The sequence below is a fragment of the Coloeus monedula genome (assembly GCF_965178545.1).
Source record: "Coloeus monedula genome assembly, chromosome: 3".
NCBI classification, from domain to species: Eukaryota; Metazoa; Chordata; class Aves; order Passeriformes; family Corvidae; genus Coloeus; species Coloeus monedula.
Window position 1 is genome coordinate 76,062,036 of NC_138783.1, and position 23,636 is coordinate 76,085,671.

The following is a 23,636-nucleotide window of genomic DNA, read 5'->3' on the forward strand; positions in this document are numbered from 1 at the left end:
AAAATATTAATAAGCAAACATGATATGTGGTGTTTTCTTGCTTTTTCAATTGTTTTGTTTTTAATTAGACAGGTACCATAACTATCTCTTTATGTTTATAAGCTCATAAATTTATAGGCCCCAAGCAAAGGGGTACATGGTAAACAAACTTAAATTACAGCATAAGTACTTAGTGTATCTAAATTATTAGCATACGACCACACCTGTACGGTCCAGTCCTTAACATACATTCTCGTTGTGCTGTTTCTTGTGAGAACAGGTGTAGCTAAAAGACAGAAACTGCAAATATTGTGGGATTAGGTTTATTTCAGACTTTTTAAACTAGTGTGTGAACATGTTTATAACAGTCATAATCAATAATTCCTTTTACCAGATGAGAGTAGCAACAGCGGTATTTTTTTTTTTAGTTTTCCAACAACTTGCCACTACTTCATTTATAAGTTACCTAAAATGTTATTACAATTTATGCCCGTACTCTGGTTCTTGGTACTTCTCAGTATTTAATGTCCCTGTTTTGTTTCTCTAATAGGTTTCCTCCCATATAAAGCTTTTTTTTTCCTTCTCAAATGTACTGGATCTCTTGGTCCAATACCTGTAGTTCCATTTTTTCTGACATTTTCTTTTCATCTACATAATTGATTTACTGTGAGACTTATCTAACATTAAGAAAGAAACAGAAGGTTTTATTTCTGGGGCTAAACATTTAACCTTATTTGTAATCTACTAGCTTCTCTATTACATGGATTTTTCATAATTTGATCACAACTAGCCAATTCCAGACATCACTCTGAGCAAAAAGCCTGTAATTACATATACGATGATATGTTACGGAATATATAGAATTCTAAAGCATTATTGTTGGCCTCGAAGCACTGTTATTTAAGGTGGCTCACACCTGTAACTGTGAAATAAATATGTAGTCACTGCACTAGTTGATGTAACCTGCCATATCAGTTCTCCTTGTTAAAATTATCAGTGTGAAATGGAATGATTCTTGTGTAGACCAGAAAGCAAGGAGAGCTATACAAGGATAGCTTAAATTTCATGTGAAGTTTGTTTCAAGTAATTGAATCTAACTCTTTTTTTTCTGATATTAAGACACCTAAATCCAATTATCTACCTATGGGTCAGGAATCTTTTCCTTCAGAAAAATAAAGAGAAGAATAAAAAATGTAAAAAAAAAAAAAGCTATTTCTACTCTCATGGGAGAAATATGAGGTATTCTGGAAGAAAACTTCTGTCCACAGCACGCCAGATATGAGAAAAATGTGGATTTATATGAATATTTAATACTTAGTACTACTGCCAAGTATCCTACACCTCATACTGTGTGATTACAGTGTCTAATAATTTTCCTAGTTTAGCTCTATGAATAGAGAACATATTTCTTAAAAATAAAAGTTTCTTTAGTGCTTTTCAGAGTGCAGGATGTATATCTTGTTTTTTAATAAATAATTACATATTCAGAAACAAGTATGGCTCTAACATTTTAAAGGAAACAACTAGAGGATATTTGCTTAACTGCTACTTTTCAGATCCCTGTTTTAGGTCAAAAAAATTACAGCCAGTGCATAAGTACATTGAAAGTTCAGGTACTCGTATATATCTAAAGTAAAAAGGCAGCAATAATACATATTTATGTATATTTGTCATCGCTGTGCATAATCAGATACTCCAACCCTCTTGGTCAAAGCTGGTAGTGGTAAGAAAAATGTAATATGCTCTAAATATATCCAGTGGCTGGCTGCTTAGAGGATATTGATGAAGTAATTCCTTTCACCTCTGGGGAAGGCACATGAACCACCTGTCATCACTGATAACAAATAAAAAAGGCTGTCTGGGATGACAGAGGTAACAAGATTCTCAATTCCCTGAAGCTAAACAGAAGTCTTTGTATTCTGTGTTGCTGGAATAACTCAGTGTACCCTATACAACTGCACCTAGGAGAAAGGACTGCTGAGTTACAGGGTATACTTCAGTGTTGTGGTGCTTGGTTTCCTGCATTGGTTTAGCAAGCCGCAAACCTTCCTGGCGAGCACTGCGGGGCTGCTTCGGGGAGAGCGGCTGTTCCGCTTCCCACAGTCCTTCCGGACAGCCCCACGCTCCTGCTCCGGCCAGCCATCGGCTCCTCAACACGGTGGTGATAAAGAGGCGAGAAGGGTCCCTGCACGGGGACCTCAGAGGAACTTTATTCACACGACGACGAGCCGGTTCCCAGAGGCAGAGAGACCCCGTGGTCAGGGATCCGGGGGTTTTATATGGGGATGAGGGGGGCGGAGAAAGCCCATGGACTATTGGGCTCAGGGCTAGGGGCGGTACATGGGCGGAGTTGGGGTACTGGAACCAATAGGGAGAACCCGAGGGTGTGGCCAGGACAAGGGGCAGGGAAGGGGGGACAATGTGGGAAAGGCAGACGGTTTAGTAAGAAAAGGAGTGGGGAAATACCACACTACGCTTCAGTTATTTTAAAAATGAAATTATTTATAATAATTTGGTAGTGCAGGAAATGGAAGCTGGAAAATTCCCTAATCACAAGCCCTTAGAGGGACACTAGATGCATTCTCTGCTAAGCAGAGGCAAATTGAAAGGCAATACAGGTTTCTAGACCAGTAATACTGTATTGCCATGGCTAGGAATGGCCACCTGAGTGTGCAGGTCCTCCCTCAACACAGAGGCTAGTCACACTTGTCTTGTCTGAACCTGTTGTGAATGTTTGCAACTTTACTTATGTTAGCTGTGACAATATTTTTTCTAGTTCCTTTCTTTTTCTAAAACAAATAATACAATTTTTTCTTTCTCAGACTGTGTCTTAGTCTACCTTTGCTTATTTCTATATGTTAGGTTTAGTTTTTGTATGAATAGTAGCAGTAAGCATTTTCTCTTTTTAAAGCAAGGCTACTTATGACTGAGGTATTGATGTTGTGCAGAGAAATACAGTCCTAGACTCCTAGCAGAACCCCCAGGAACTGGGGACACACGATGTGGAGGATGGAAAACACGCAGAGGATGATGGGAAACAGGGACAAGGCTGACACTGGCCATCCCACAGTTGTAACACACTCATGATGGGTTAAAGAAATGCACCACATCATAGTGTAAAATTGCATGTAGCTTACAGATCAAGAACAAGGTTTACATTTTATCAAATCTATAAAAACCAGACAAAGGGAAATCCTAGAAGGTAGAAAAGGAAATGGCTGACATCATTATGCTCTATTCAATCAAAGAGAGATGCTGATGATGCCCCAAACAGATTGTATTGACCTTAAGACCCACAGAGACTGTGGAAGAGTGAACATAGCAAGAAGAGGACTGGACACTGGGATGCACACACCGTGTGTATAGCACTGTACTGTCTTTATTCACTGTGTTTGGTACAGACACTGCCTATGTTCTTTGAATAAAAAGTGCAGACACTTGTAGTAACTGTTGGACTAGATGATAAAGGTCTTTTCCCACCTTAATGGTTCTATAATTCTGTGATTCTAACTGAATTAATCAACAAAAGTACTTGGAGAAAGGTGAATACTCATTGCAAATTTAGTCTTAAGTATATTGCTGATTTTTCAATTTTAATTTCTTCTATTAAGGGAGAAAATAGTGGGGAAAAGATACTCAGATAGACATCGTACTTAACAGAAAGAGACGGAATTTGAAAACAAATAGAAAATATCTCTTTCATTTACATGCTGGTTTTTTTACAGGGTTGTGTTTCTCCTGACACTAGATTGATTGCATAGACTTCAAATATTAAAGTTTCTCTTTAAAGCAAATGAATAAACAATTTATCTTGGCCATGCACAGAAAACAGTTATGAACATTTTTAGAAATCATATTTTCAAAGTGATAAAGCAGTCACTAGAAAAAGAAAGAATTTTTATCCCATGCATCAATTTATACTATCAAAATTAGAATATTTCTCACTCTTGTCTGAAAACCATGGTTTCTTTAGATAAAGGACTTTTTCTACCACCAGAATTACATATAGTTATACTCTAGACTTTAATTAAAAAACTCGTGTGTTACTCTCTTTTTTTGGGTGGACGTAAGTTACCATATGGCTTTTCTTTAAATAAGTATGGTCTGAAGGATTATATTTTCTCCTGACAAACTAATACACAGTCTGAGAAATTAAGGAAGTAAGTTCAAAAGGTGTGCAAATAAATAATTTCAGTGTTCCACCATTCTGTGTAACATTTCAGTTAATACTGGAAAAATATAGAATGCTTTAAAGTATTAAACCTAACATAAAATAAGAGTACAAGCTGGTAGTTACTTCCAGCAGAGTTCAATACCTTAATCATACTCAATAATATTTTGTTTTGAAGATAACATCAATAGAAGAAAAATAACTAATTATTTAAGTTAATTGGTGCTCAACATGTGCAAAGCTTCCACACTTTGGCCCTGCATATTTATTCAGAAATTAAAGAATATAGCAGTTCTAGAAATATTGGATTAAATTTATCCCATTAGAAAAAAAATATTTTGAAACTTTGAAAAGTTATCGTGGGAACTGAACTTCTGAAATGAAGGTATGACACTGTGTTTGATTTAATAGGTAGTGCTTATCTTACTGGAAAAAAATGGAAAAATAAGTTTCTTCCTGTTGGGTTTGATTATCTGGACAAAATAAGTATGCTATTTGCAGGCATCACTTGGATTAATTCTGCAAGTACAGATATTTTTTTCTAAATCCTTTGAGTTTCAATCTGTTTGCCTCATTTAGAGTGTTCTGTCATTGATTCTATGATTGTGTGAATGCTCCAGTTTCCATCCACCACAGCTCCATCTGTTATTAGAAGCAAGACAACTTTGGCCACTCTAAGAATGTAGAGTAAGTAGCAATTTAAGAGATAGTGTATAAATGTGAATCATCAATGTGTGGCCATAAAGACTTACCACCTTTTCTACCATGGATGTTATCAAATAGCATTCAAATGAAAGGCATGGGAAAAAAAAGACAGGATTTTTTTGTTCCTGGGAGAGAATGGCTTCCATCCGTGCCTCCTAAAATATCCGCCTAAAACAGAAGGATCATGTCTCTACCTATTAACATGCCTTTGACATGTTACTGGTAGGTCAATATTGCAGACTTCCTTTAGTTTTGTGCCATATCTGCCAACCCCACAAGGATATTTTTGGTGTTCCTTTGTATGACTTCAATAGCTGAATCTAATCCTTGGTCTCCACAGGGACCACAACATTTTAATTATAGTTTGTGTGAACTTCCATATGCAGTTGAGTTCGGTTCTTGATCTGGAACAGAAAAATATCTGTGACTGAAGACGTTACAATCTCTTCTATCACATATAGTATAGACAAGAGCAAACATGTCTGAGGTCTGATGAAATCATTGTTGGGTGAAAAAGAAGTCAGGGATGCAAGATACTTTTTTGTAAGTAAATCTGCATATGAAAAAATAGGAGCTATTCTTCTATGTCTTAGCATACAAAAACAGAAGTCTGGCAGCAGTGACGAGCTGGTTCCACTAAGCAAAAAAGCCCCATATATTATAAAAGGTATGTGTTCTTTTGACAAATGGAAGGTAACTTGGAACACAGGGAAAAAATGACTTTTTTTCCTGTCTTATTCAGAGTCCTGGGATTCTGAATTCAACCCTTTGATATTTAACTAACTTGCAGGGCACATGCTTTTTGGAAAACAGTCTATGGATTCTGTATAAAAGGCAATCCAATATTTGTATTTTATTTCCAATACTACCTCAGTTAACATTTACAAAGCTTTAGCCTCTAGGAAATACTTAGCACATTATTTAGTATGGAATATTTTTTTTTTATCAGTGTTCAAAATCATATACTTATTTTTGAAGATTCAGGCTCTAATTCCCCTTTTTTTTAATGTCAAATACAATAATTCTTTCAGGCATCTCATGATTGAATTTAAGCATTCAACTAAATATTTATTGTAGTAAAAGATCAACATTTAGCAGTTTCTGGGGGTTTTTGCCCTGTTTTTATTCTTTGAAGTACAGGAAATCTGCCTCTCTTTCATTTAAAAGAGTCTTAGTCAAACACATCTAAAATTTTTTTTACATATATTTGCTGATTATTACTAAGTGTTTATTACTAAGTATTTTAAGTGCCTAATAGACTATTTCCTATGGTCTTTTTCTCTTTCATTGCAGAAGACAACTATACAATAGAAAACTCATTATACAGCTCTTTTAAAAAAAGTAATTAACATTTTTACTGCTCTATGGAAATTATCATGTAATTTTTTATGTCATTTGTCCTACATGCATAAGTCATATTAAAAGTCTCTGTTGTATTTCAGATTTGGGATTGCTTTAATGAATGTTTACAATCAGGTTTTTGTGTGAAATAATTCCCTCCTTTGGATATTTTAGAAGGAATTGATTTCATAATAATGACATTAAACTTAGAATAAACTGTATAAATTTTATTACTGATCTATCCAGTGCTTTCAAGTCGTTTGAAAGAAAAAATAAAAGAGGATCTTTTAATATTATTTTTAAAAATATAAAAGGTTTCATAGAGCTCCAAAAGCAGAGCAATTAGTTAGTTATTGAGTTCACCTACAGTTAAGAAATGTAAAAATGGCATCTAATCAATACTCTTCATTGTTCAGATATATTATGAAGGCATTCAGATGCTTTGATAATCACTGTGAGCTTTAAATATATATGGAAAATCAGACAATTTTTAAAAGGAAGGTCTTGAAAGCCCTACATTGATATTAAAATAAGTAGAAAAAAACCCAAAAACCAGCAAAACTAAACCATCTTAGTTGCATCATTACAATGATATATAACGACTCACAAGTCAAGGAAGAGACATTTAACATCACACATATAACTAAAAGAATTTGGTAAAAGTATTTAGCAAAAAAATTAATTTGAAATAAACTGCTTTTAATTAGAATGTCTTGAATTTCTTTTCAGAAAATAATGATGCTTGCAGTTGTGGGAGCATCTATAGAGTTTATTGAATTATACAGTGCAGTGTGATACAACAGAATAACAGAGCTCTAGGATTAAAGCAGTAGGTAAAGAGAAGGAAACAGACAAATATGGATTCAGGAGGAGAATATAAGTCAGAAGATGATAATGAGATAGATATGAGTGCACAGGTGACTGGTCTAAGGGTCTCAGATTTCCTGAGAACAGTCAATGGCAAAACAGAGGCTAGTCAAAAAATTAATTACGGAGAAGAAAAAGTACATGTGCAGCATCTGGTAGTTTTGCACAGCTGCTACAGGGTCCTTTTGCTGATTAGAAGAAAAATACAAACAGCAAGTAGGTTGTTTCAATTTTGACTACACTACCACTGAATAAATGGGAATATGCTTTTCTCTTCTACCTTGCATCATTTATAGTTTGCCTCCACAGCTGGTGACTGAGAATAATTTCTGTACTATTTCTCCCAGTTTCCCTCTGATCTTTTATGATATGTATTCTATTTACTATCTTACTCTCTTAGATACATCAAGAAATGAACTAAAATGCCATACTGAAACAAGGGACAAAATTAATACTAGCAAGGTGAGTATTATCACTTGTTCACTGAAACTTGTGAACATCCCCCCCATTCTCCCTTGGCTTTGCTGTATTGTTTTGAAAAAACCATTTTCTTTTTCACAGGACAGGATGTCTCATTACATAGCAGGTGCACTTCTCTGCTTTGGAGCACTACATGGATAAGTGAGTGGCTTTGTAAGTCTCAATGATAGTTGCAGGTAAACTAAAAATCCAAATGATCCCTTCTATGCTTTAAAACTGGTTCCTTTCCTCTCATACCCTTCTGGTTTCTTGCAAATTACATGTTAGGGTCTTTCAAAGGTGAAACTTGTGTCTGGCTCATGAATGGTTCTGGTCCATGACAAATAATCAGAACAAATTAACTCTATGCACAATTTAGTGTTAACTTAGGTTAAATGTGAGAAGCTATAGAAATTAAACATGCAATTTTTTTTCATTCTCAATGTCTTCAATTGGGAGACCTATATAGTCATTTAGTAGCTGAGCAAGATGGTACAGCATGTAAAAGTACCTAATATGTACTCGTTAGGGGTTATTATGCCCATTTCTGTACAAGGTATAATCAGTAATGCAAGCTGAAAAGACAAGATTGTATTATTCTGGCTTGGTTTGAGCATTACAACAGTGATTACACACAGAAATTCATGTATTTGTACGTGCAGCTCTGTAGCTTGCTGAGTTCAAGGACATGATAAAATGGAAAGAGAAGTCATATTTAGTCACTTCACCGTAAAAATATGTAATGATATTGGAGTTAGTTTGAAGATACTGACTCATCAAGGATTAAGTGGCAGCTGTAAGTCCACATTTCCCAGTATTTATAACACTCAGTAGCATCTTTAACTGTTTGTTGATTTGTTTTTGTGATGAAAGCTGCATAGAAGGATTATTTATTGCCTCTGTGTTCTGTGCTGTTATCCTTTTTGCTCTTCAAACCTTGCCAGGCCAATTAATATTCCTTATCTCGAAGAAGGATAGTTCTTCTTATCCCTGAATAAATGTAGTTTTACAGCAGCTCCCAACACACCAATTATTCTAGAATACCTGTATGATTCCATTATATTATGGATAAGTGCAGACTTTGCTCTACTTATCAAACTCAAGACATTCAGAATATGTTATATAAAGCATTAATATAATACTTTTCATTTTCTGCCTCAATTTTTCTAGCTTATCCTTTTTGAGAAAAATGATTTCTCAACACAGCTGAAAGCAAAAGTCCGAAGACTAAATATCTTTTGAAACTGTAAGGATTTTTTGTTTTTCACAAGTGATATTGTCATTTTCTCTTTACACTTGAAGCTGAGCTGATGAGAATTTACTCAAGTAATTGACTGATGGGGAAAAGGGACCTAAATATCTCAAATCATGCACAGGAATGGATATCCAGCTTCACACAGGTGATGTCCAACCCAGTGACCTGGATTTTCAGCAGATGTCACATGGGTTTTCTAGACGTGTTTTAAAATAGATCTACATTAATATTTCATTACTGCCTTTCTTCTCTAATCACTACAGCTATAATATAAAACTCCAGTGTAGTGCTCCTTATGGCACCATATTAGATTCAAAAGTGTACCCCATTTCTCCAGGTCCTACAACTGTGACTACCTTCTCTAACACTAAAATATCTTGTCTCCTGTCAGGAGTGATGAGAACTGAGATTGCTTAGCACTATCACACAATAGTAGTACTAAGTATGTAATAAAACAAAAATTAGATTATATTTCGATACCTTTTAAATTATTTGAACTAATAATTAAGTGTGTGAATTGATAGAAAATGAAGATAAAATGCCTTTCTGACATGGGCAGAGCAGTGCATTTTGCAGAATCTGTTATGTGGGGGGTTTTAGGCACCATTTTACAAGTCTCTTCTCAGAAAACTGCCTTACAGCAATACTTACAAATAACAGTGGATTCACCCTAAAATGAGAAGATCTCAACTGAAGCACATATTCAATTTGTGTATAAAACCAGTCTGAACCACATTTTTCTCATTTTGAGAGTTCATAGAACTAATTTTATGTAATTAATTATTAATATTCACATGGTTTCAGAAATCTTAGAAAGCATTTTTTATTCATCGAGGTATAACTTGATATATATTTAAGTGCTGCTTCTTATAGCACAAATCATTGAAGAAGGTCAGACTATAAGATTCATTGCCCATTTTTCTAGTTCCAAAACATTTCAGAATAATTTACTGTTGTGACTTTTTGCTTACCTTTAATTTTTAGGTATCAGTAACTGTCTTAAAAAAAAAAAAAAAAAATCCTCGCAAGTTATTTCCTAAATTTTTTCACTTCTTATGACCAGATAAGGGGATGATAGGCCGGGCTCTGGAGTGAAATTCGTTTAGATTTGAGAGTTCTCTGCCTTATGTAAAAGCTTTTTAAGACCAAAATTATATATATTTAAAACAGCAGTTAAAACAAAAAAAATAAAGACCAAACAAACAAAAAAGAAAAATAAAGACACCACAGAAAACAGAGAAAAGAGTCTTGTTTACATATATTTTTTTCACATCACCATAATTTTACCAAATAATTTTTTGTGTGTGTGTGTGTCTTGATGGAAACTGCAGAAAGAAGCTTTCCTAATAAGATTCACAAAAGATATGATCCATCTCACTCAATTTAAGCACATAAATTCAGGCTGCTAAGTATACTGATTCATCAAGCTCCATTTATATTAAATGGAGAGACCTCTGTACTTCCATTTGAAAAATGAAAGGAATTCTATTTCTCTTGATTGTCTTTCTCACTCCATTTAATAAAGTGGACTATTTTATATTACCTCATAAGAAGAAAAAAAGCCATTTTAAAAATAAAACATTAACATTTCCGTCTAAAAGCATTTCTTTGTCATTAAGGGGTTTTTTAGAATTTCCTTCTGAAGCAAACAATTTGACAGACTGTCTTTATCTGTGTACATTTATATTTTGTTATCTTTTTTGAAAGTATTTCAGGATCCTGAAGACTAATCAGAGTCTTGATGGACTAAGTTAAAAAGAAAATCAAAATATTTTCGCACATTTTCTGTGTATGTAGCTGATTTGATATATACATCTCTGTGTAATATATGAACAACTTCAAAGATATATATTCACTTTTATCCTCTCTCTCTTTCCTGAAATAACTTGTACTCTATTTATCTGAAACAGTTCCAGAGAAAACTACAGAATTTCTGTTAATATATCCAAACCAAAGAGAGGCACTCCTTATAATTCTGATCTTTAATGTGTAACCACTTATTTTACAGCAGAATATTCCTCTGACTTCTATAATGTCTCTATAATGTTGTAAACTACAATGTGGGGTTTTTAAAATTTTTCTGTTCTTGCTCAAGACACTAGATATCATATCTAAAGGTTCATGCTGCAAAATACTAGCAGCAGTATGATCTTTTTATTCAGAAGAAAGTCCCAAAGTCACTTAAAAGCATGTCAATGGTAAAATAAGGAAACTTCTCTCAGTGACCCTAACAGAAAGCAAGATATTTTGTTCTGCATGATAGCTGCATTGTTGTATTCCATGGTTGTGGAGAGAGGTTCGTGTGGGCCATATTGCAGACTGGCATAAATAGGTATGCTACAATAGGTAGCCAAAATATTCAAGGTTTGGGTTGGGGCACAGAAGACTGACTTAAGTAAGGAGAGGACAGATAAAATCATTGATGGGGTTAGGGGTTTGCTTTCAATTTTGAAGAGAGTGCTCTTTTTGGAGACCTTGTGTGTTTTGAAGTTATGTAAGTAGGAGGGGAAGAGAGTTGACAGAAACAAACTAGGAAAACAAAGCTTTTCCAGTATTTTCCATTAAAGAAACAGAACACAGGCAGAATTCTATTTCAGTGTCACCAGCTACTGAAGATTCCAGGCAGTGTTCTGTATTTTCTGAATTCTCAGCACTGTCCCTGGGTGTCACTGGTGTGACAACTGGTTGGAATTAGGAGACATTTAAACAGTTAATTGAATTAATTGTTTAGGAATGAAAATATGAAAGCAATGTATCACTTACATGATTAAGTGGTGTTCTCCAAGGAAGAAAATGCAGTATGTCCCAGTGAGGATATTAAGGCTGAAGCATGGTCAAATTTATATGTTTATGGCAATCTGTATTGTTTCCATGAGTATTAACTTCTCCGTTTTGAGGGGTTTCAGTTTTAGAGATGAACTAACTTTTCAGAAAGAAAATTATCTATTTGGAATACTTGTGGTAGATTTTTTAAATTTCTTGTTCATTGAAGATAAAAATCATATAGAGAGAAGAAATTCGAAGCAGATTTGGTAGCTCATGTAGAAAGATAAACAGCTTCACTATGTCTTGAGCCATATTTCTAAGGAAAACCACACGGGATGAATCAAAATTTTTGAGAAAATCGAGTACATAGGGAGGTCACTTTAAGCAGTCCATCTTAGTCATTTACTAGTTTTGCTGCCTTTTTATTTACTAGTTTTGCTGCCTTTAAAAGTATTTTGCCAGGTACTTAGGTCTTTGTTCTGGGCTGAAAGGGTTAATCTTAACTGGCCAAAAGTTTAATAGTTCAACATTAGGTCTCAGAATAAAATATCATCTACACAATGCTTCATTTCACATATGAACAGATTATTTCTCAATGTTAGATTTTTTTCTTTGTTTAGTCTTTATCAGTGATATAGAGCAATAGTTCCTGAGTGCTAAGTTGTCACTAATGGAAGTAACATTATGTGTATATAAATATATAGGTTTTGTGTCTAAAATATATACAGTTTAGATAAGCAAAGTATGTAGAACAGAAATATTTCAGGACTTTATTGAAAAAAGGGGGGAAAAAAGAAAATGAACACACAGGAGAAACACTTGTGTCAAAATACAGCTATATGACCTGGACAGGGCAATCAGGTTTTATTAATTTGTGGCAATTAGGCATAACCTGTAGTAATAAGGAGAAATTTTTTTTATCAGAAACTGACATTGTTTGTTAATTATGAATCATCAGAATTTTTTTATATTTCAGCAAAAGCTTTTACAATGTCTTCCATTTGCAAGACTAATGTTAATTACTGAACAGGTTAATAGCTGTCTAGTATGTCTTACATTCAGTAATACTGAATAGAAATTGTTCTTATATTCAGAAAATAAATAAACTCTATTGTTTACAGTCTGCTTTTTGCTCCTACGTACCTGCATAGACATGGTACTCAGAGTAGCCATTACACTGCCTTTTGCATTAGTGAGGGTAAGGAAATACACATCTCATTATGCTATAATGCAGAGTAAAGTGATCTTGGCTCAAGACACGTGAAACGGTAAATGCTGAGATAGGCAGTGGGCAGGCTCTTGTTTTTGACTGGTTACTGCTTGAACACACTCTCAGTAATTTAGTTCTGACAAGTGCTACTGTCATCCTTAGGGTGGCAGAGAGACTAATTGCAGTAGTGAGCAAACTTGCTGATATGTAGAAAACTTCTTGGTTTTGGTCTTCTCTGTTTCATTATGAACCAAGAAGTTATTTTTAAAATGTGCAGGTTCACATTTTTTATACAAAGGTATCCTTCGACAGGTCCTGTCACAGTCCAAAACTACCTCAAGGTCCCACAGGAGTAATATACACCAGCCTTGTCTCTTTATATAATTGACTGTAGCAGTGAGAAATGTGTGAATGTGAAACAGCAAGCTTTGGAATCTTTTTTTTTTAATATAAAAAAGAGACCAAGTGCTCATGTGAAAGAGAAATAATTATATTTTTTCATCTACAATTAAAAATATATGACAACTAACAGTTGATAATAATCTCTCTACAAGAGCCCAAATTTTATCAATTTAGTCTGTATTTTACTCACTGTTGCTCATGCAAAGTGGGAGTGAGTAATAAATGGTGTTCTCACAAGTCACTCCACAAGTTCACTCAAGAACAAAACTAAAAAATAGAATAATATGATTAATGAATAAAATTATCTTGGGGCAAAGTTAAGTTGCATAGGTAATTTCACTGTGCTTCTCTATGCCTTAATATTTTTGTTAATTTTTAAGTACTCTTTTTTATAGTTTAATTTGTGGATAATTATAATGTATTTCAATAATAGATTGCAGAGACAGTATTTTTTGTTGGACTTTTTCATATAAATTATTCACATTGTTCAGCACAGGCTCTTACATTTAAATCTTCTCGAGTAAAGATTTTCTTTCTCTGAATTTTTTTTTTATTTTTACTTTCTGTTCTTCCTCTGAGAACACAGAAGATTGGGTTGGTTTTTTTTTCCTCCAGAGCTTTTTTGTTTTGTTTATCTTTACACGTTATTGCTTCACTTGAAAATGGTTTTACTCCTTTGGGCTTCTGTAACAACAAGCCTAGAGCCTGGCTGTAGAACACTTAACCTCTGATTCTGACCTTTCACACACAGGATGAAATTCTTATAAGAACTCTTTTCTAACACGAATTGTCAGTCAGGTAGAGTTATAACTTTTGCTGAAAAAAAAGAAAAAAAGTCAGTCTAGATTTTTTCTTGACTAAAGCAGGCTGCTGTGTTTGTCTCAGTGGGATTTAATACCACTTAGATTGCAAGTCTTAAAGTTTGTGCACCACATACCAATAGACCACTTGGGGAATAATTTTCTTTTTAAAAAATTAAAAGCTGTATCTGGAATGTAACCAAAGGATGGATCTATTTAAGAAAGAATTGTAAGGTCTTTTCCTTACTGGACATGCATAATAAACATGGAAGCTATTTGCAATCAGACAAATGGTTATATGTCTGCTACTATAATAATATTGTTTAAACATCTCTGCATTGATTGTATAGTCCATTCGCTAAATAAAATATGGGGGTTTGTGACTGAGTCTGGGAAGGGAATATTTCTTTCTTCTTGGCTGTAGGGAATAGAATCCCTGTAAATAAAACAGAACAAGTTTTATTCTGTGGGAAGTGTCAGGGTTCAGATTTTATGCCTAAGGCTCTTTCTTCTAACCCAAGGTGACCTCACCCAGACTGCATATAGGAGACAATTTCCAGCCTTTCCCGAAGCCTGTAATTTATCTGTGTGCTGGCATCCTGCTGTCCAGCACAAACCTAACCTGTTCTTCCCCACAGTTAAGAATACCCACAACCCCAGGCACGTGCTTGAGTTGAATGCTCCAACTTTTCTAGGTTTTCCAACAGGGGTATTATTCATCAGACAGTAAAGGGACCCACCCTTTAAGCAAAAGCACAGCTTCTTGTACCGGAGCAATGGTTTGTGTTAATTTTTTTCAGCATCAGAGGAAAAAAAAGCACAATAAACTTCAAGATTCACACAGCAGGGAGGAAGCCTTGAGTAATGTTGCTGTGATTCCCTCTGCAATGGGAAGGATTCTCTTCTCCTTTAGGGAAATTTGGTAGTACATCACAGAGGACTAGGACACTGCTTTTACTAGAGTCCACTTGTAAATTTTGCCTGCCTAGTATGATGTACTAGGCTATAATATGCTAGAAAAAAACCTGGCTAAAATAATCCTCAACACTCTGATTTCCTTTGGTAACTGAGAATAAAGCAGTGCAAGGAAGCAGCTGCCCCCAAATCAAAAATATTGTTCAGAAATATGGCATCTCTTAAAGGAATATTTAGGGCCTTGACATTGACATTACCATCCATGGTTGAGAACAGAGCACCGTATTTTCCAAATAAAGTGACCAGATCCTTCAGAGAAGGATCATTGGGTAACAGCAGGATAAGGAATCACAAAACACTGCAGATTTTAAACTGAGGGCTGTCTTGGGAAGCATTTGCAACAAGGTTGATGTTGTTTAAAAAAGAAAAACATTAATAATTTCATAAATAAGCAGTGTCATTAACAAATAACAGGGTGTGTTATCACAGGGTCAGCTATTATGAACTGTAGATTGAGACACAGACGTAAAAAGTTCACTTATAGATATTTTTGAAAGTCTATATATGTCATTGGCAATATAGAAGATTATTTCTCTGTCAAAGAGAAGGTTATTATTTTGTCCACAATTTTATCTCCTCTTTAAAGTTAATATATATTAGCTTTACTTTTAGGTGAGACATTTCTAGTGTCTTAGAAGAACTTTTCACAAATAAAATTCCTACCATTCTGGAGAAAGTACAGATTTCTAAATAGACAATAAGGTAGAACTTCACATTGCCTTACCTCTTTTGAAATATATGTGAGCTCTTGAACAATTTAAGAGTTTAAAAGAGCCAAAACCCCTATCTCTTTGGTAGATGTGTGCCACAGCTTTGTTTGCAACTAGTGAGAACAATGAGATGGAGATTATTATAAACAGCCACACTGAGAAGTTTAAACTCAATTTGAACATTAGTGACATGAGTCCATGGTTCATTTTATAATGTAGTGCCCAAGTCTGTGTAATTAAATCCTCAGGTGGCAATGGTAGCATTCTACAATGATATAAAAAAAAATTGCTGCCAATGTAAATTAGTTTAAAACCTGAGAGTCAATCAAAATACAAAATCTTGTCAGGGAGGTCAAGGCAGAAAAATGCAATTTTGTGTGCAAGATACATCACAGTTCTGACTCTTTCCTTAACAGAAATAGATCCTTTTTTTTTTTTTTTTTTTTAATTGGCTATGTGAATAGCATTGGTACCTTTTTTGTTTGTTCGTTTCGGGGGTAGGGGGTGGTGATGGTTTGAACATATGTGGACTAAGATTCCTGGGAACAATTGATAAGAAAAATAGGCAACTGAGGTTGCTTCATATAATGATAGAAAAAAACATGCAAAAAAGGGCATGGATTGGTGCTTTGCCAATTAGTAAAATAAAACATTTGAAGACAGATAAACATTGAAAAAGGGATATTCTTAAAGATAACCAGGAAAGACTAAATTAAAACTTAAGATGTTATTACAACTTTTACTTACTCAATACACAAAAAATCTACATTATCTGTATGGCAGGTGAATGCTTATATCCAGCCTAAAGGGTGTAAAATTAAGCACCTCCTTCAATTTTTGTGTAATACGGTTTTTATATTTGTATATATAATGTGTTACAGATGTATTTGTTTTAAAATCAGCTTCTCTACTGGTTCCCATAGACAAGACTTACACTGTCCACTAGATAGAGACTTAGGAAACTCACCATCACCTTGAATATCAATCAACAGTTGAATGAGTTTTGAATATCAGCATTTTTGATTTTCACCTACAATGACGACTAGGTACTTTATCTATCTACTTTTGAAGGTCTTGCTCCTTATACTTGTCCATTAATATGTACTAAAATCCTTTTTAATTTCACAATTTAATTTCACAATCAATCACATACTGCAAATAGATCATCTATGTTTAAATATGTATATGGATATATTTCTTCTCCAAGAGGCACTGAATGCTAATATTACTTTCACAGCCATGAAATATAAGGATCACTAAATATCTCTGGCCTTTAAGGTGACTGCAATAAGAAAGTCTTATTTTGACTCAGAGGCAATCATGGTCTGTTGTTTTTCTCAGCCTTTATTCTATTGTGAGTGTTTCTTTCAGGTGTAGTATTTTCTCTTTTCCACAATCTAATGACATGTTGTGATCTCTATATGATAGTATGATAAAGTGCATTGCAGATTCTGATTTATTTAAGTAAACTTAAGATCCCTTTATCAAGCTATTGCTGTGACTTTATTATTCCTGCTTTGCCTTAAAATTACTCAAGAAATATTCTGTGGTCCATTATGCTAAAACAATAGCTTTTAAAATGTGAGTTAACAATCCACACACTGTATTTTCTTCTCCAAGTAGGAGCAGCATATCGAAATATGTCCTCATAGACCTCTTCAGATCTGGATTCCCACAGACTTCAACATTATTATTCATATCTGTTTTAAACTGCTTTGCAGAATTGTTCTTGCTGTGCTCAGTTTGAGAGAATAATACACTTTCATAGTGTGTAAAACCTCTCTGCATAATAGTTGAAAAGAATTTTTTCTTGTAATGAATATGAAGCATTTTGGGTTTATTGCCAGTGAAATGCAGAAAATAAGTGTATTATAAGCATTTGCTTTTTAGGGGGCTGGAGTCAGGGGATTAAGTATCTATGAAATCAGTTGCATGCTTGGTGCCTCTACTCTGCATCATTCATTGCTGCTGCTTCTTCTGTTTCATTACATTGCACGACTTTTCACCTCATAGTAGGGATATTAAGTATTTCATCAGAAGTAGGGAAAAGATTTAGTATCTGCCTTATGTTGAATTCATTCTTTAAATTGATTCAACTAACAGCAATTTTAACGTAGTGAAAATCAAAGTACTTTAAAATTCTCCCAAAACCTGCCACCAGGGGGAGGAAGGGGTGGGGATGTAGAAGGGGGTGAGGAAGAAGAAAGTAAAAGAAAGTTTTCTGAACAATTTCTGAGTCAGAATCCAACACCTAAATCCATATTCTATATCAAGCAGTGGCATATCAATTTTCTTCAACTACGTGTTGGTACTGAGTGTAAGAATTGACCAGGGATTCTTATGAGCAGGAACTGCCATTATTGTTTTTCTCTCCAGTATTCATCTCAAAATGGCAGATCCTGCTTGAAATAAAGAAATGAAGAAATCACATATGTGAGACTGAAACTAGATAACATAAATTCATATCCTTATATAAGTTCTAGCTCTCCAGCAAAATACAGGAAAAAAAATTATATTTGGTAAAAAATATAATTGAAACATATTTAAATGTTAAGCATAATAACATTTTCATATCACTATATATTTGAAAATCTTAAAAATAAGTGAATAAATAATGGATAACGAGTATATGCTTAGGATTTTGAATCTGCAATATATCCTAGTCAGTCAGCTAAACACGAGAACATTAAAATTTACTCTTTCTTAAAAAAATAAGATTTTATGCAAACTTTTAATTGGCATTCATATTTTAAAAGAAATATAGAATATCTCCCTCTTTCACATAACATAAGGAACTTATGTTAGAAAGAAAGGTGTGACCTTTCTTTCTAGGTTACATTTTATAATGCATTCTAAAACATTATTTTTCAGCTGGATGGAATAATACCAGAGATATAGGGTGTTAAACTAAAGGGTGTTTAGAGAATTCCTTATTACCCCTCAGAAGATGAGAAAGCAGGCAGTTGGCAATTCCTATCCCTTGATAAGTCTGTTTTATTCCATGGTATTGCTTCACTAGACTTTCATATTTTGCCCCACTGCTACCAACTTCTCCATTCTTTAAAAAGAAGAATCTGCAATATGTACCTGTGTTGTCCTCAAATTCTGCAATAATTTACTGCTAGTCCCTGACATGTAATAACTTCCTCTTATGGATGCATTTGTTTAGGTTCTAGAAAATAGCTTTCATGTCTTTTAGTCTTCTACAGGGATGACAGTATTGCTTTTGCTCTTTAAACTATCTTGATTCAAGCTTCTATTCTTTAAGCTCTTTTCTTACTCGTAAGTCATCAGTGTATGGAATAAAGGACAATACAATATGAATGCTTTGGTTTGTTAGGGAGCAATGCAGTGAAACAAAGGATTACATTTCAAAGTCATGTTCATTTTAACATTTTTCTATGCAGTCTTTCACTAGCTTTATATTTATATAGCTATCAGCTGATCAAACTCCCCCAGGTTTTTTACTGCAACTAAAGGACTTGGAAAATCAGAGACACATGAGATGATTCTTCTCTTCTGACTTTATGCACCTAAAACCTAGGGAGCTTAGAGAAATACTTTTAACTGAGCAAATCACTCTAGGTTTTCTATTTAATCTTCTGAGAAGAAAAAGGCTTCTGTGCAGAAGTGTCATCCTGGACATTTATTTCTGGATGAAAACAAAATAAACCCATTCTAGTGGTGTGCTTATTCTCCACATGCTAAGAAGAGAATCTGGTATCTCTAGCTCAAAAGCAAATGTCTGACAGGGTATCTCAAAGAACTGGGTTATTTGTCAAGTTATTAAGCTTTATGCTTGTGGTTTTCAATTCTTTGGCTTATTTTTTTTAAGCTTTAGTTAAATTTCAGATAAGCTGTTTGTAGCTGCAGTTGATACATATGTGTTTCTAAGGGTTCTATATGTAGCTTTTGAGACTGAAACCAGTTAAAAATGTCAGAACATCTTCAGTGACAGTTTGATTTTTAAAAGCCTGTTCAGAAGGAAAAAAAAAAAATTGAATGATTGGTATATTTATATGTTTGTTTTCAGGGAATTATTTAATCTGTCATTAGAAAAGTTATTTCTTAATTGATATCCATTTTTCTTTGGTTCTAATTGTCATTTTTTAATATGTTCTTTAGAAGCATGAAATACATAAAATAATACATATAACTAGATAAGATGTTAATCTGATTGAAGGATAATTAGTGAAGATCCAGTTGTTGATCTGATACATGTCTGAAAAGTACTTTCTGTACACCCAGGTGTTTGGTACCCTTGTAACCCTTGTACCAAGGAATCACAGTGTTAAGCACAAGAATTTAGGTGATTGATACCAGTCTAACTGTAGATCTTCATTAATTTATCCTAGGTATCCATAATCATTTACTCTTGATCTGGGCTTGGACCTCATTGCCTCTCCACTATTTTTTGCAATAGGATGGCATTTCTGTAAAACATTTTTTTTGCTTGCTATCTTTTCCTGGGTTTTTTTTCCTGAAATTTCTGAAGCACACAACTAGCCCCAGTCAGAATGGCCTTTTAATTAAAAAAAAAAAAAAAAGAAAAATAAAATTAGGATATATCTTTAAAGCAGCTTTCTTTCTGGCTTTGTGTTTCAGAACTGTGTCAAGAAAAGCAAGGTCAAGTTGATGGTAATTAAAAGAAGTGAAAAATTGTGAGTTATGGGAGACAGAGAGGGGGATGAAATAAACAAGGGACCAAAAAAAGAATCTAAAATTTAAGGCTATTAATGGCTACCATATGAACCGTTGACTACAGCCCAGAACATGACTAAAATTACTAGACAATGAATAAAGATTTGTGTGTGTGTCTTGATTAAGATGTTTGATTACTAGATATAATTAATTGACTTTTTCTTATGTGAGATTTCTTTTTTAGACCATAAGGATTCAGACTTACATATCATTGTTTTTGGTGTGTGGCTTGTAGAGGATGGTACTTCTCTTGTGGTTAAGAACATTCCTAGGGTGTTTTTTTATAGGGAAGAAATATACAGTGAGACTTAGGAGAAATACTGAATGTGTGGGCAGCAAATTAGGAATGAAAGACCCAGAATTAGCTCTTTAATCAACAAACTAAGCCTAATATTTTGAGATAAAAGTGATGTCTTCTGAGTCACTGCCTGACTGGTAATACTAAAACTCACTATTCCACCAAGAAAGTACAAAGAACATGAATATCTAAGGTGTTTTAATTTATATGTCATAAATAATCTCAACAAGTCCTTGAGCTGTTTATTTAATTTTTTTTCAGAGTCAGGATAGAGAAAACTTTCATCTATGTCCATTTAAACTACAAGAAAGCAAGAACTCACTGTGCTCGCTCAAGTAGTTTCACTGACTTCATAACTTCTGATATAAAAAAGCTGAAAGACTCAGCAAACTTTAAGAGCTAAACCCTTTATTTATTCAACTTGCCAGAGAAGATTAATTTATATCATGTCAAGAGAAAACAGAGTGGAAATGTAAGGAAAGGAATAGCAGGTAAAGATTTTAGATATTATAATATAGGTGAACACCTGCCTGTAAATTAAAAGAGATTAAAGACTCATATTTGGTTTTCCTCTTCTCTTGTGTAAAAGGTCTGTCTTTTTACATCTGTGTATAAATTTGAGAAAACAAGAGCAGTTCTATATTATTTTACAACTGAAAAAATATATATATATACGCACACAGAGTGAAAAACAAAGAAAAAACCTGATTACTGTGACAAGTGCTTAGAAAACAGATAAGCCAGATGGCCTTTTAACTTCAAAACCTGTGTCTACTAAATTCATTCCTTAACAGCACACTTCATGACAGTGCTTAGTTATTGCACATTAAAAATCAGTATTGTGTTAAAATTTATTACATTGTCTTCTACAAAGTCTCGACACAAAGTATACAATGTGGCTTCAACACCTAAATTCTGAAATAGCTGTGTGCATGCAACTCCACATCACTGATGCCACTGCTGGCTATGGTTTGTGGTGGTCCTTGGTGAGAACAAGGTGATCAGCCTTGAGAGCTGTTGGCAGGATAAGTCACATGTGCATTGTTTTATCTTGTTTCTTCTACAGTTTTCCTCACTTGTGCCTGCTGTTTTCATGCTATTTGCTACTACAGTTCCTTCTCCCACCCTCAGGTGGGGAATCATCTCCTCCTGATGCGGCTTTGAGGGTGAAGGATATTTTTCCAGTTATCCTGGTATACTTCGTTGGAGGTCCTGTGAGTTTGCAGACCCTTGTGCTTATATTGTCCTCTGCAACTTTGTATTACTTGGATGCCTCTTACATGCAACTTCTCTTTTCCCCTTTGGTGGTCACATCATTCTCATACTTACATAAATTGCGGAATTCTCTGGCTCACAGTGTTATTCCCTAACAATGCTACAAAATGCTTGCATACTTGTTCCTTACTTACTTGTTTCAGTGTGCTTATATTTGAATTAGAATTAATTGCATGATGATCAATACATTTATAATTTCTAGATGTCACAGTCCTCTATTTTGGTTCCAGGTAGTTGTAATACACTGTCTCTGTGCCTGCTGTGGAACATACGGGCTTCTCAAAACAAAAGAACACCCTCTCCATTCTAGTTATCAAAGCTGCATAAAGCTTTCCTAGCAAAGGGGTTCCGGACAGTGTCTCTCTAAACCGGGTTGTTAGAAACCTCCAGCTTCTGGCCTTCCATGTTTAGCAAGCACTATTTATACCTGCTTCCTTTTTGCAAAGATTATTTCTAGGATTTTGTCTAGACCTTAATGTAAATTTTAAAGAACAAGCATAATGATCAGGTGTACAGTTCAGATGTGCTGAGGTCTTTTGTGCCTTTTTTTCATGTCACAAAACCTTAAATCTTTCTGGGTTGATAAAATATATCATCTTTGTCTATGCTATTGGGAACTGCCTCCTGTTTCTCCTAAATAAAAAGCTGATTATAACATTAGGGACGTTTCGGCATCGAAAGCCAAGGAGATTAATGTCTGCACTGAAAAGTCTTGGCTAAGAAAAGGTAAGTGATGAATGAAAGAGATGGGGTTGTTTGCAAAGAGAAAAGAGATTTAAATGGAATGCAGAAGAACTGGAAGTACAAATTAACTGTGATGGAATCTAATTCTACTCACAAGTTTTCTTTTAGTCCTTTTGGCACACAAAGTCCATAAATCCTAATCAGAAAACCACATTCTATAGGTTGTGTATCCACAGTAGCTAGGTGCAAAGTGATGATATCAGCTAAACTCTTTCCTTTGCAATTTAATGCAAAAAGAACATATAATTCCATCCTATAAGTCATCAGTAGAACTTTTTATATAATCAACTGAGTTTTCCCAAATTATCCATTGCAAGTAAATCAAGCATCTATCTTTTTTTCTTTTCTCTCATTTAATAAAGAATTGCAAAATTACTCTGATTTCTCCATACATGTTGGAGAATTATTTTTCAAAACTATTCTAGTGTGGGTTGAAATACATGGTATGGGTAAATTAATCTTTGGAATTCTTCACAAATTATGCATGTTAAGCGCTTGCAGTTGGTGTTACATATTTTTGGTATCTAATGACCAATTGCATTTAACTGTTTCCACTTCTCTCTGTTTTGTCTCATTTAGGTGGAAAGTAAATAATCAAAAGTGCAGAAAAATGCTATGTCCACAATAGAAAGCAATTTTGTACCATGGGACAGGCTTTGTACATCAAAATAAAAAAGGTGAAGTGCCTACATTGATAATGTATGAAATGTTTTATATACAATATGGCTTTTGCTTCCTCCAGGTTAGATTTACTCCATTTCACTGGATAAATGTCCCCACCATCCTCCTGATACGAAGATACCCAAAAGGAGAAATCGTTGGTTCAAACACTTAAATCTGCCCCAGCAGTGTAAGTGCATGTAAAGCTGATTTGAGACCAGATCTCCTGTTATGGTTAACTTCAAAAATAATCAAATACTTGTTAAGGAATATCCCTTTCAAACTGAATCAATGTTCAGGGATATCCAAGTTATTCAC